Source organism: Parasteatoda tepidariorum, chromosome 8 (assembly GCF_043381705.1).
Source record: "Parasteatoda tepidariorum isolate YZ-2023 chromosome 8, CAS_Ptep_4.0, whole genome shotgun sequence".
Lineage (NCBI taxonomy): Eukaryota > Metazoa > Arthropoda > Arachnida > Araneae > Theridiidae > Parasteatoda > Parasteatoda tepidariorum.
The window spans coordinates 51,296,910-51,308,140 of record NC_092211.1 but is presented as its reverse complement, the minus strand read 5'-3'; the positions used below and the strand labels follow the sequence as shown (position 1 = coordinate 51,308,140).

The following is an 11,231-nucleotide window of genomic DNA, read 5'->3' as shown; positions in this document are numbered from 1 at the left end:
AAAAAAAAAAAAAAAAAAAAAAAAAAAAAAAAAAAAAAAAAAAAAAAAAAAAAAAAAAAAAAAAAAAAAAAAAAAAAATTGTGTTTCCCTTCTTCCTAATAAACACATATGAATAAATTTTTTTAATATTCTATGTTCATACATCATTTAACATGTTTTCCATACATTCCTCAGTTTTTCAGGTAAACGGAGAAACAGTTTCTGAAATATCATCTCTGGAATGTAAACAACATTTATGAACTTTTGACATTGTCATTACTACAAAATTTGAATTTTGAATCAAAAATCAAATATTTACTAACAAAACAGTAAAGTTTAATGTTAACATTTAGTTGATTCGTAAAATAACCTTTTTTAGAAATAAAATATGCTATAAAAGGTTAAAATGAAATCGAGAAAATTAGCATCAATGCAACAATTGTAATGATTTTGATGTTGGCGAATGTAAGAAAATGAGTGAAAAAATAATTCGTTAGATAGGGGAGTACAAAAGCTAGCAGAAAAAGAGTGCAAGATAAAATCTATTACTAAATTATAACCAATTAATTTTTGTTAAAAGAAAAGAAAAATACCCCCAAAGCATTTTAGCAACTATTGGACAGTGTCATGTGGCATTCTAGCTTAACAGGGTAATAATGGAGAGAATTTTAATGCAAGCAAAGTATTGCTAAGTTGATGATATTTTAACTGTTAGAAGATAAGTTTCAATCTACAATAGTAAATCAATTTAAATTAAGAAAAAAAATTCCAGCTTTTTTTTAGGTTCTAATCATAATTTCCTAGACTTTTCCAGTATAAAAAAAATTTCCTGATAATTTCAAGTTTTCAAGGTGGGTGGCCATCCCTAAAATACACTTTAAGGGGCAGATAAATGTGAAAAATAATCAAAGAATTATGAAAAAGAAAAATATATATATGTTCGTTTTGCATCTTGGTAAAAGACAGATTTGTGACTACCAAAACTAATTAACAAATAAAAAATACTCCTAGTACTTTTAATAAGGTAACAGAAAAAAAATAATAATACAGATAAAGATAAATTTAATAACAAATCTGTTATTAGCAATGTTTATAAAACCTAATAAATAAAAAAAAGACCCAGATCATTCTGATGTGAAGATACAGTTTAACTGTCTGTTGTAATTAATATGTTGAGATTAAAAAATAAAATAAATATTAAAAAACTGTATCTGATCTTTTTGGTTAATGAAATATTATGTGATCAACTAAAATATTCAGTTAAATAAAAAATGAAAACAAGTTTACTACTACTGTTTTATTAAACATTTATCAAATATCATCAGACATCAATCAAATAAAGAAAATTTCATTATAACATTAAGTCACCACATTTCTTAATGACATCCTTCATTTTAATTGAGAGCTTTAGCTTTAAAACAAAATACATCTGGTAAAGTTCTTATGTGATAATTTATGCTGCAAATTCTGGATATTTTCTATTTTATAAATTATGAACAGTAACATGATTTACTTCTTAGTTAAATTTTCAATGATTTGAAAATTATCTTTATTTTTTTCTGTCCTTTAGTATTTTAATCATAGAAACTAGTTTCTGTCATATCAGTTAAAATGAGATATTATCAATCATTTAAAAATGTTTTCTAACATAAAACAAACTTTTTGTATATAGTCTAAGTGTTAGTATTGAATCAAAATACAGACTATAATCTGTAACTATAGAGCTGAAATAGGCCATCTACCGCTGAGTACAGTAAGCTTCTTAAAGGTGCCAATTAATGATCGTCAAACGTAATGCGAAAATTCCCCTCTAAAAAACAGCTGATCTAACTTTATAGTTAGGGCATGTGCAAATATAAAAATACAGTGCTTTTACTAATCCGTTCGCCGCGCCTCCCGTAGACCATTTAAATCAGATATTAAATAATAATAACAATTAAGTGAACAGGTTAACTTGGTAAAATTTAATTTTAAAATTAAAAAAAATCAAGAACAAATTAAATCAAACTTTTGGGATGAGAATCAAAATGGATAATGCCACACATAAATACAAAGTAAAATATTAACTGCAAGGTCAAACTATTATTTTGAAATAACATTGAATGATTAGAGAATACGTTAATTTAACAAAGGCAGCAAATTATCACTAAAAAACAGACATTAAAAAAGTGACATATCAGGTTGTTACATATGAAACGTCTGATTTTTTAAAGCAACTTTGTTAACCTTTTTTTAAAAAAAAAATGCTTAAGAACTGTAATAAAATTATATATTATTCTAAAGCTTATTACATGCTCTTTCATATCATGCTAACATAATTACTAATTATTTTTAGTATCTTTACAGACACTGATTTCTAAACATGAATTCTCGCATTATTTTTTCTATGAATGCAAAAGTGGTCATAGCAGTTCACTAGCTGCTCAGAACACTGATGCTGCATTTGGCAAAGTCACTATAAAAGAATGGACAGTTCAACGTTAGTTTAAAAAGATGGTGATGAAAGTCTTGAACATGAATCAAAAGACCAGAGTCAAAGCTTAATGACACTACATTAAGAGCACTCATGGAATCAAATTCTGGCATTACTGTTCAAAAAAAAAGGAGCAAGATTTAGGAGTTAAGACTTAGAGGTTGGGCAGCTCCAAAGAGCAGGGCACATCGACCAGAGGTCTATTGTACCCAAACCCTGAATCATGATTAACAAGAAAGCCTTATGGCTGAAATGAAGTTCAGCAAACACCTGACAGTTCCCTTAATCCAATGTTGCCCTAAATGCTCAAATCTCTTAGCAGAATAGACCTCTATATGTCGTGAAGTCTCCTCTTCAAGATGACAACCTCTACAAAGAGGATTAGATTCAATATCCATTATGTATAGGTGTCTTCTGAGGGTGCAGTGTCCAGTGAGAAGACCAATGATCTTCCTCAAACTGTTCCTGTTTAACTTAAGGAGCTCATTTTAACGTACACTAATACAGCCACGATACAGCTCTTTAGGTTGTCTCTGACCATCCGAGTTGCGCCATTGCTCATGGGCAATTTTGCCATAGAGCTTGAATATAGATACTCTGAATGATGTGGGAGGAATTCCTAAGGCTGATTCAGGGTCCCAGAAAATCGCACTAGAGCCAGCCCCTTTGCTTCTTCAGCTAGCTCATTTCCAAAAAGGCCAATATGTCCAGGCCAATAAGTACCAAATGTAGGTATACCATGTTATGAGTAGAGAGGTCACAAAGGACCGAGAAGCACTCCCACACTAGTAAAGAGGCAGGGGTCTTGTCTAGGTTTTTCTGAGAGGTACCTATTTTGTGAAAATGTTGTCATAATTTGTGAACAATTAAAGATTTTATATTATAAAATCAGCACTAAAATATGGATTTATCGTTTCTTAAGGGATTAAAAAAATAAAATTTTAAGAAAATTTATTTTGTGAAACTACCGTTTTTCCTAAAGTTGAATTTGTGCAACTACCGTTTTTCCTAAAATTGAATTTGCGAAGGTACCGCTAAACGGTAGTAAATTCGGCCTGGACAGATCCCTGAGAGGTGAAATTACACCTTGATAGAGATAGGAGAGCAGCCTGACTGTCGGAACAGATGTGAATAGGCATATTTTGGTGTGTCCTGTCTAAGCATATCTTGCAGCACAAGATAATGGCATAGATCTCAGCCTGAAAAACAGTAGCATAATTACCTAAGGGAAAGTGAAGTTTAGTACCATCCAGGGTTGGGTTTTTGACGTCAAAAAGTGGTTTTTGACATGACAGGGGTATAATACTGGTTTAAACCGTCAAAAACCCNAGCAATAAATTCCTGCCCCTGATTTAAGACCAGACCTTGAACCATCAGCGTACTATATTAGACATTTGCCTTTAAGCCACCGAGGAGAATTAAGCCATTCATCTTTAGTAGGAAAATGGATCTTGAAGGCTTCGAATTAGAAGTTAATATAGCATCATTATCACGCCACATCTCTATCATTAACAAAGTAAAAAAGTTGAGAAATGGGTGCCGCACAAACTGAACGAAAAGCAAAAAAGACATAGTTTTATAATCTGCAATCTTTTGCTTTTAAGAAAGATAAAAAATAAAAATTTTTGAACAGAATTATCACTTGTGGTGTAAAATGGATCCTTTTTGGCAATAGGCATCATTCAGAGCAAAGGTTAGATGCAGGTGAAAGTCCAAAAGCCCCATTATACCCTAAAAAGGTATTGATTATCTTTTGGTGGTCTATGGTCCAATATAAAGTTTTAAATGTTGATGAAACAACAGCAGAGAAGTACAGTGAAGAAATTAAAGTTACATATTAAAAATTACCTCAAATGCAGCCGGCATTGGTCACCCAAAAAGAGCCTATTTGCTTTGTGATAACGGATGACCACAAGCTTTTTTACTCGTCATAAGCAAGTTCACTAAATAAAATATGACGCTCACCTCATCAATCGAATGCATCACGAACTGATAATCACTTTTTTTTAAACTTTCTCCGTGATAAAAAGCTTAATAATTTCATTGATATCAGAGAGCTAAATTTTCATGAAAGTGGCATTCAAATACATACAACACGTTGGCAAAAGGTGTTGATTATGATGGTTTTTACTTTGATTAATATAATAGTTTAAAAAAGTTAGGCTTGTTTAAATTTACGATAAAAAATCTAGCATTTCATATCTGACAACCTAATATTAAAACTTTAATTAATTCACATTCAGAAAATTTGATAAGAGTTATAAGTTTTACAACAATATAGACAACTATAACACTTAAGGTAAAATAGCTTATAGTTAATCTAAATAAGTTTTTCTTCTTAAATTTCTAAAGTCTTAGTCTTAAAAAAAGTCTTAAATTTCAACAATGTCTTAAAAAAAGTCTTAAGTTTCAACAATGCTTATTATTGTCACAGTTTTACAGTAAATGAATTGACATAAAATGAAAAATAATAAATAAAAAAATAAATAATTTCAGAGTATTACAAAAGAAAAAAATTCTCACAGAATTTAAATTTCATTATGAATCTTAAAATTTATGTCTTTACAACTTTCTTAATGTTTTTCTAAGCTAAGTCATAGAGTGAATTTATTATAGAAAAATCAAAATAATCCCATGTTAAAGTCATATATATTATTTTATATAATGGTTATAAGTTAATATAATAATTGCATTGTTTTAATAGATTTTAAGATTGAATTTAAAAAATAATTTAAAAAATTATTGATTTTATGAAGTTAAACAAAGTGAAATTGTTCTTATAAATTATAATGAATGAAAATTGCAAAAAAATAGATAATTATTTCAAATTATTGCAGGTATTGTACAAAATTCATATAAATTAGATAATATTATTGAATTTATGTAAAAAAAGGAATTAAGGTCGATTAAACAAAGGTTATATTTTTATTATAAAAAAGGTCGAAATTCTTCAACAGTTATACAAGCTAATATTTCGTTTTTTTTTCCTTCGAATTCTTAATTTGAAATGCAATAAACAAATTAGTAAAAAATTATTTCTAATTCTAAAACAAAATATTATGGAAAATATCTGACACATCCGATCAAGTTTTATACAATAGAACAATGAAACAATGTTTTAAAATGTTGCAAATAATCGTTAAGATATATATATTAAACTTACTAGCAATAGCTTTTCATTCGCTTAAATAATAAACTTGAAACTATGGCAATTTTTAAAGAATAAATCACAACCATAAAAGCCATGAGATCGTAGCATTTCAAAGACAAAGGAACCAGCGAATCACAGGTAATAAAAAAAAAATTACGGGGATAAGAAGTAATGATAAAGCACATCAAAGAGTAGCAGGTAGAAAAAAAAATGTCGTTCTATGAAAATTACAAATATGAATGCACAATTACTAGACAATTTCAGTACATTTAGCACTTTTAAATAGCATTTAAAACATGATTATTTGCAAAAAATTAAAAAAAAAAATTAATGCTAGCATTTCCACAACAAAGACTATTTTGGAAGAAAATAAACAAGTTTACTTACAGCAAAGATATGACAGTCAAAGAAAAGAATTTCAAATTTATTAAAAAGCTTTACAAAGCTGGATAGCAAGATATCAGACGATCATACTAAACTGTTTACATTTGATTTTGGTTTTTGTATCCTTAAACCTTTCTCGCCCCCCAGTTTACATACAGAAACATTTAGCATGAACTTGTCATCGTACATTTGCACATTATCGATATTTTAAATTTATTATATCGAATTCAAAATTTATTCCTCTAAAGAAAAAGAAGAAGTAAATTAATAACTTATTTTTAGCTAATTACTTGTTAAGTCCAAAAAAACCTCGAATGAGAATATTTTCTAATGATCAATGCGCAACAGCATACGCAAATGCATCAAAAACGCGTGCATTCCCACGCGCGTTTTACATGGCTGAAAATAATTGGTTGGTCTGATATCGCATTTCAACTTTAGTTATCTTTTTGTTTTCATTACATTATTTGTTTTATTTAACAATTTATGGTCCCGCAGGTGACTGATCGTTAAGATACGATTTCTAATTGATCAAGCATCACTGATAGCGGTCAGTGTGCGGGAGGGTGACCTTTTTGATCAGTCTGCAGAGAGACTGAGGGTGCACGGTATTAGTTTTTGTTAAGCTGTTCTACCGTAAAGGGCATGATTTCGCGCACAGGTAGTTAGGTTATCAAAGCAGGAGATTCATCCACTCTGCAGAGGATCAAAATTTTGATGGCACGTCTCTCTCCGCATTATCCTTATTGATATTTTCCAGATCATCACCGATGACCCATTATGCAGCTCCAGTGCGACGTAAATAAGGTACTACTACTTCTACAATATTTTATGATCATTTTCAGTTCTAAATTGTTATCATTGTTAGAGGCTGGGATAGCCTGGCCGGTGCGTTGGGCACATGTCCGTGACGTCATGTGTTCGACCTTCACCGGCCGAAGACTCTCCGCTTACAAAATGGTGACTGGTGCATGCCAAATCTGTCGGGGTTACAAAGTTCTCCAAGTTCCCATAACAAATCAATACCCCAGGGGGTACTGATTCGGAGGTTGTTCGTGCTCTGGTTCTGGTCAAAATTACTATCTGCAGATGGAAGTATGACGTGTGAATGTGCCCTACTTGTAAAGCGGGATACGTATTCGTGTTGTCTATCGGATCATCCTCAGGGATGTTTCCCAGACCTTCGCCAATAGTCATTGTGCAGCTCTAGTGCGACGTAAATAATAATACAGTACAGCATATGTATTACTGTTAATATTGTTTTATACTGCTATTGTTGTTTTTGATAACCAATAAATTTAAAAAAGAAGAAATGAAAAAGGAAAGAAATTAAAAACTGAGTTTCATAATATTGGCGATCGATAGCTGGAATATATTTTATCATAGGAAAGGGAGATAAGTTAGTTCCTGTCTTGATTTTTCAAATAGATTAAAGACTTTTAAGTAAAGAAACTTTACAGAATTGAAAACTACATTAAAAATAGTTCTAAAAGAAAGCGTTTTGGAAATTTTCGAAAATCTTTTTCACAATTAAATACGAACAAATATTATGAAATGGGGAAATATTGTAAAGCATTCCCATACAACTGATGAGAGGGAAGGCCAAAAGACATGGAACCAGTCTTCTCCCCAGATGGCGTATTCGAGCGTTGCGATCGCGAATTAACAAATGCAGTAACGTATTGTCAAAGTTCACGAAATAATTTTTAATGCAACATAACGCAATGTAATGTTTGTGAATGGAATCGTTTATTGACAAATTAAAAAGATAGTTTATTTAATAACTAAAGAAATATTAATTTTGGGTTTTGTTATAACTTTACATCAGAAAACATAGTGAAACTTTACATCAGAAACCAAACACTTTACATCAGAAAAAAATATTATTTAAAAATATGACTAGCTGATTGCACCTGGTCTCTTAGTTTACTTGAAACTGTAAATTCAAATTAACTGAGTGAACATAATAAACTCAATCAACTTCACCTGTAAAATCGGTAACAATATTAATAGCAATATTAAAGTTTCTTAGATAGTTATATAAGAAAATTAAATCCGTCACAGCCCGTTAAAGGCCAAGGGGAGCCAGGAGGTTAAGGTTTTACAATTTCGTTATCAACATCGTGATGGAGGCAATGTGTTCACCACTACGCAAGGGTGATCCATACTTCGCAGTTAAGATAGTGCTCATAGATCTGAATCGGATTTTAAGCCGTCACGGGCGGTTAAACCCCTAAACTTCGATGACAGCGCAATGCTTTCACCGCTGAGCTATCGTGTCGCACTTATTTCGGCAAACATTACTGTAACTTCGTCGCCATAAGAAATCGAATAAAACAGAAATAATTTTACTTCAAACATAGTTCATGGAGCAATGGTGGGTCAAGGGATAGAGCGTTCGCTTTCTAATGATGTAAACGGGGTTGGAATCCCTGGGAATGGCTGGTCGATGCAAATTCTGCTCCCGGCTAGCACCGACCACAGTGATGACGTAAAAAATATCCTCAGTAGTAGACGGATCCTGGGTTAGAGCCCCCTGGCCGCCAGGTAAGCCATGGGAAGTTTTCGTAGTTTTCCTCCCCATGTAACGCACGCAAATGCGGATTAGTTCAATCGAAAAGTCTACCACGAGGGCAAATTTTGCCGAATACTTGATCCAGTAGTTCCCTTGTATTCTGGATTGACTGGTCGATACGAATTCCGCATCCGGCTCGCATCGAACACAGTGCTGACGTAAAATATCCTCAGCTGTAGACGGATCATGGGTTAGAGTCCCCTTGCCGTCAGTCTAGCCGTAGGAGATTTTCATGGTTTTCCTCTTCTTATAACGCAAATGTGGATCAGTTCCTTCGAAAAGTCCCCACGAAGGAAAATTTCGCCCACTACTCGATCCAGGAGTTCCCTTGTCTTATGAAATTGCAAAAATTGCAAATTCTATAACAAAAATTGCAATTGTGTTCAAAATTGCAAGACTACGGAGTTGAACATTAGTAATCGTAAACCCAAAATTGGGCCGGCTGTTCAACGGTGGTCATATGAAAAACCATAGTCCCGGCTATTACTAAACCATAATATTTAATAATATAATAATTTGGTTGGGAATTTGAAATAGAATATTTTATTTCAAAATATTTGGAGTTACAAAACCTTTCTTGGATTATTGATGTTACGCTAAACAAGGGTGACAAAATGAGTCATAAAAAAATCACACAAGAAATTGCATAATAATAATAATAATAACTGATACAGATAATAATAATATATTAAAAAAATTAAAATACAAAGTAATAGCAGGAAAATAATATTTTTTCTTGCAAATATTACGCACTAGCTGAATACCGGTTCTTCGCACAGGGTGAATAAAAAATGAGTTAAGAATCAATGAATCAGTATTGCGAAACACTATGAAATCATGCTCACAACTGAAAAGCATATACCGACACAATAAAAGAGCTTGATGGAAGAACCAGGTAAGTGAAATTTTTAGGGGGATTAATGAATCACTACTTTTGCATTTTTTTAAATCTTAACAAAACTAATCACATAAATTTTAAGTATGCTAGCATGATTTTTATTTCAAATTAGGCAATAAGGTTTCATTTTTTAGGTATATATGTTTTATTTAGAATTAGGAACAATAAAGCAAATAATTATTAGCCCCGCCTTCTAAAAAATTGGTAATAAAATAGTTCGATTGCAACTTTTTTTTCGTTCTGAAAATATCACTTACCTGGTTCTTCCACTAAGTTTTTCAATTAATATAGCTAAAATAATTATTTTCTTTTTTAATATTATTTGCTGCCATTTTTGCTGGCTTTAGGTTATTGAAGTAAGTAAAACTTTTTTTTTTGTAGTTTATCCTATTAGAATAAAAATAAAATGTATTTAGCATCACTTGGCATGATGCTATTACTCGCGACCAACGCATAATAGTTAAAATTTACCACTATCAAATAATTTTCTCCGGTACATATTCCTTTAGACGGGCAGTAAAACACTTTTTTCTAAAGTATCGGTATTTAAACTGCTTAGTTTTGGTTCTGTTTTAATCATTACCAAATATATCATAGTATTTTATACCTACAGTAGTATATTTGGTACTTATTATATAACCCTTCAACATTTAAGTGTTGTGAAAAATATATTTGCCAGTGACAGCCAACTAAAGCCGAAATTTTTAAAAATATATATATAATTCTTATTAGAAGTTAATCAGGATTTTGGAACACAGCCATTTCTCTATCTAACCTTTAATTTACTGTTAAAATATTTATTAGTGTGATGAAAATGAATAAGTATCTTTTCTCCATTATTTTTGCTTTTTAGTACATAAGTTTTTTTTAATATCAATTTACATATTACCAACATTAATTAAGCATCATTGTCGTCATTGATAGTATGACGATTTCTCATGGCTCTTCTAAGCAAATAAATACCTGAGCTTTTGCTTTCTAGTATACAGCTTATTTCTTTTATTTCAATATGCATATAGTATTACCTAAATTAATTAAGCATCATTGTCGTCAATAATAATATGGGATTTTTTACGTTTCACCAAAACAAATAAATATAACATTCCCATTAATTTAGCCTTTAAATACATAAATATTTGTTTTTCTTTTGAACTAGGAGTTCCGCCCCCTGCTCGCTAACGCTCGCCAACCCCCGAGAATTGCTACGCAATCCTATGTGGTTCACGCCGTGAACCATGGCTCGCTGCGCTCGCTCGCCAATGAACACAATGTTCTAGCACAAAGACATAATATATTATCATCAAAGACATAGTATTTTATCATCAAAGACACAGTATTTTATCATCAAAGACATAGTATTGTACTTATGTAGAAGAACTCTACCAATGTTCTTATTGGCTTTTAAAAAAGTATATTAGCTATTTAGATTGTACATGGTGAAAAAATCAAAACATTAACGAAATAAGAAACATATTAGCAAAATAAATTATCAAATATTGCTTCACTAATATTCTGCATTTTAAAGCGTGAAAATTCAATGCATAAATAAACGCGAAATATAAAAAAATTCAATGCATTCAATACCAACACTTAAATTTTTTTAGACGTTTTGGTAGCTCCCAGTAGAAAAATATCAATTCAACAGCGGCCCTTTAAAGCATTCTCACTTCAATTAATTAATTAATTCCTAATTGAGTTTAAATTAAATATTATCATGTTTTTAGTGCATGAATCTGAATTGAACAACCTGATAATGCTCACTCTGGTTATT

The 11,231-nt window shown here is 31.1% G+C and overlaps 1 protein-coding gene across 2 annotated transcripts in view; it reads right to left on the bottom strand.

The window, feature by feature from the left end:
- LOC107456992 (zinc finger SWIM domain-containing dorado) overlaps nt 1-6,202 on the bottom strand; it is a 59,337-nt gene extending 53,135 nt beyond the window's left edge. The window contains exon 1 of one of the 2 annotated variants that reach the window (XM_043047858.2): nt 5,991-6,202. The gene's annotated coding sequence lies outside the window, so the exon portion shown is untranslated. Of the gene's footprint in view, nt 1-5,615; nt 5,939-5,990 lie in introns of those variants that run through there. The other variant, XM_043047860.2, reaches the window with a different exon arrangement.
- Between the last annotated feature and the right edge of the window lie 5,029 nt (nt 6,203-11,231).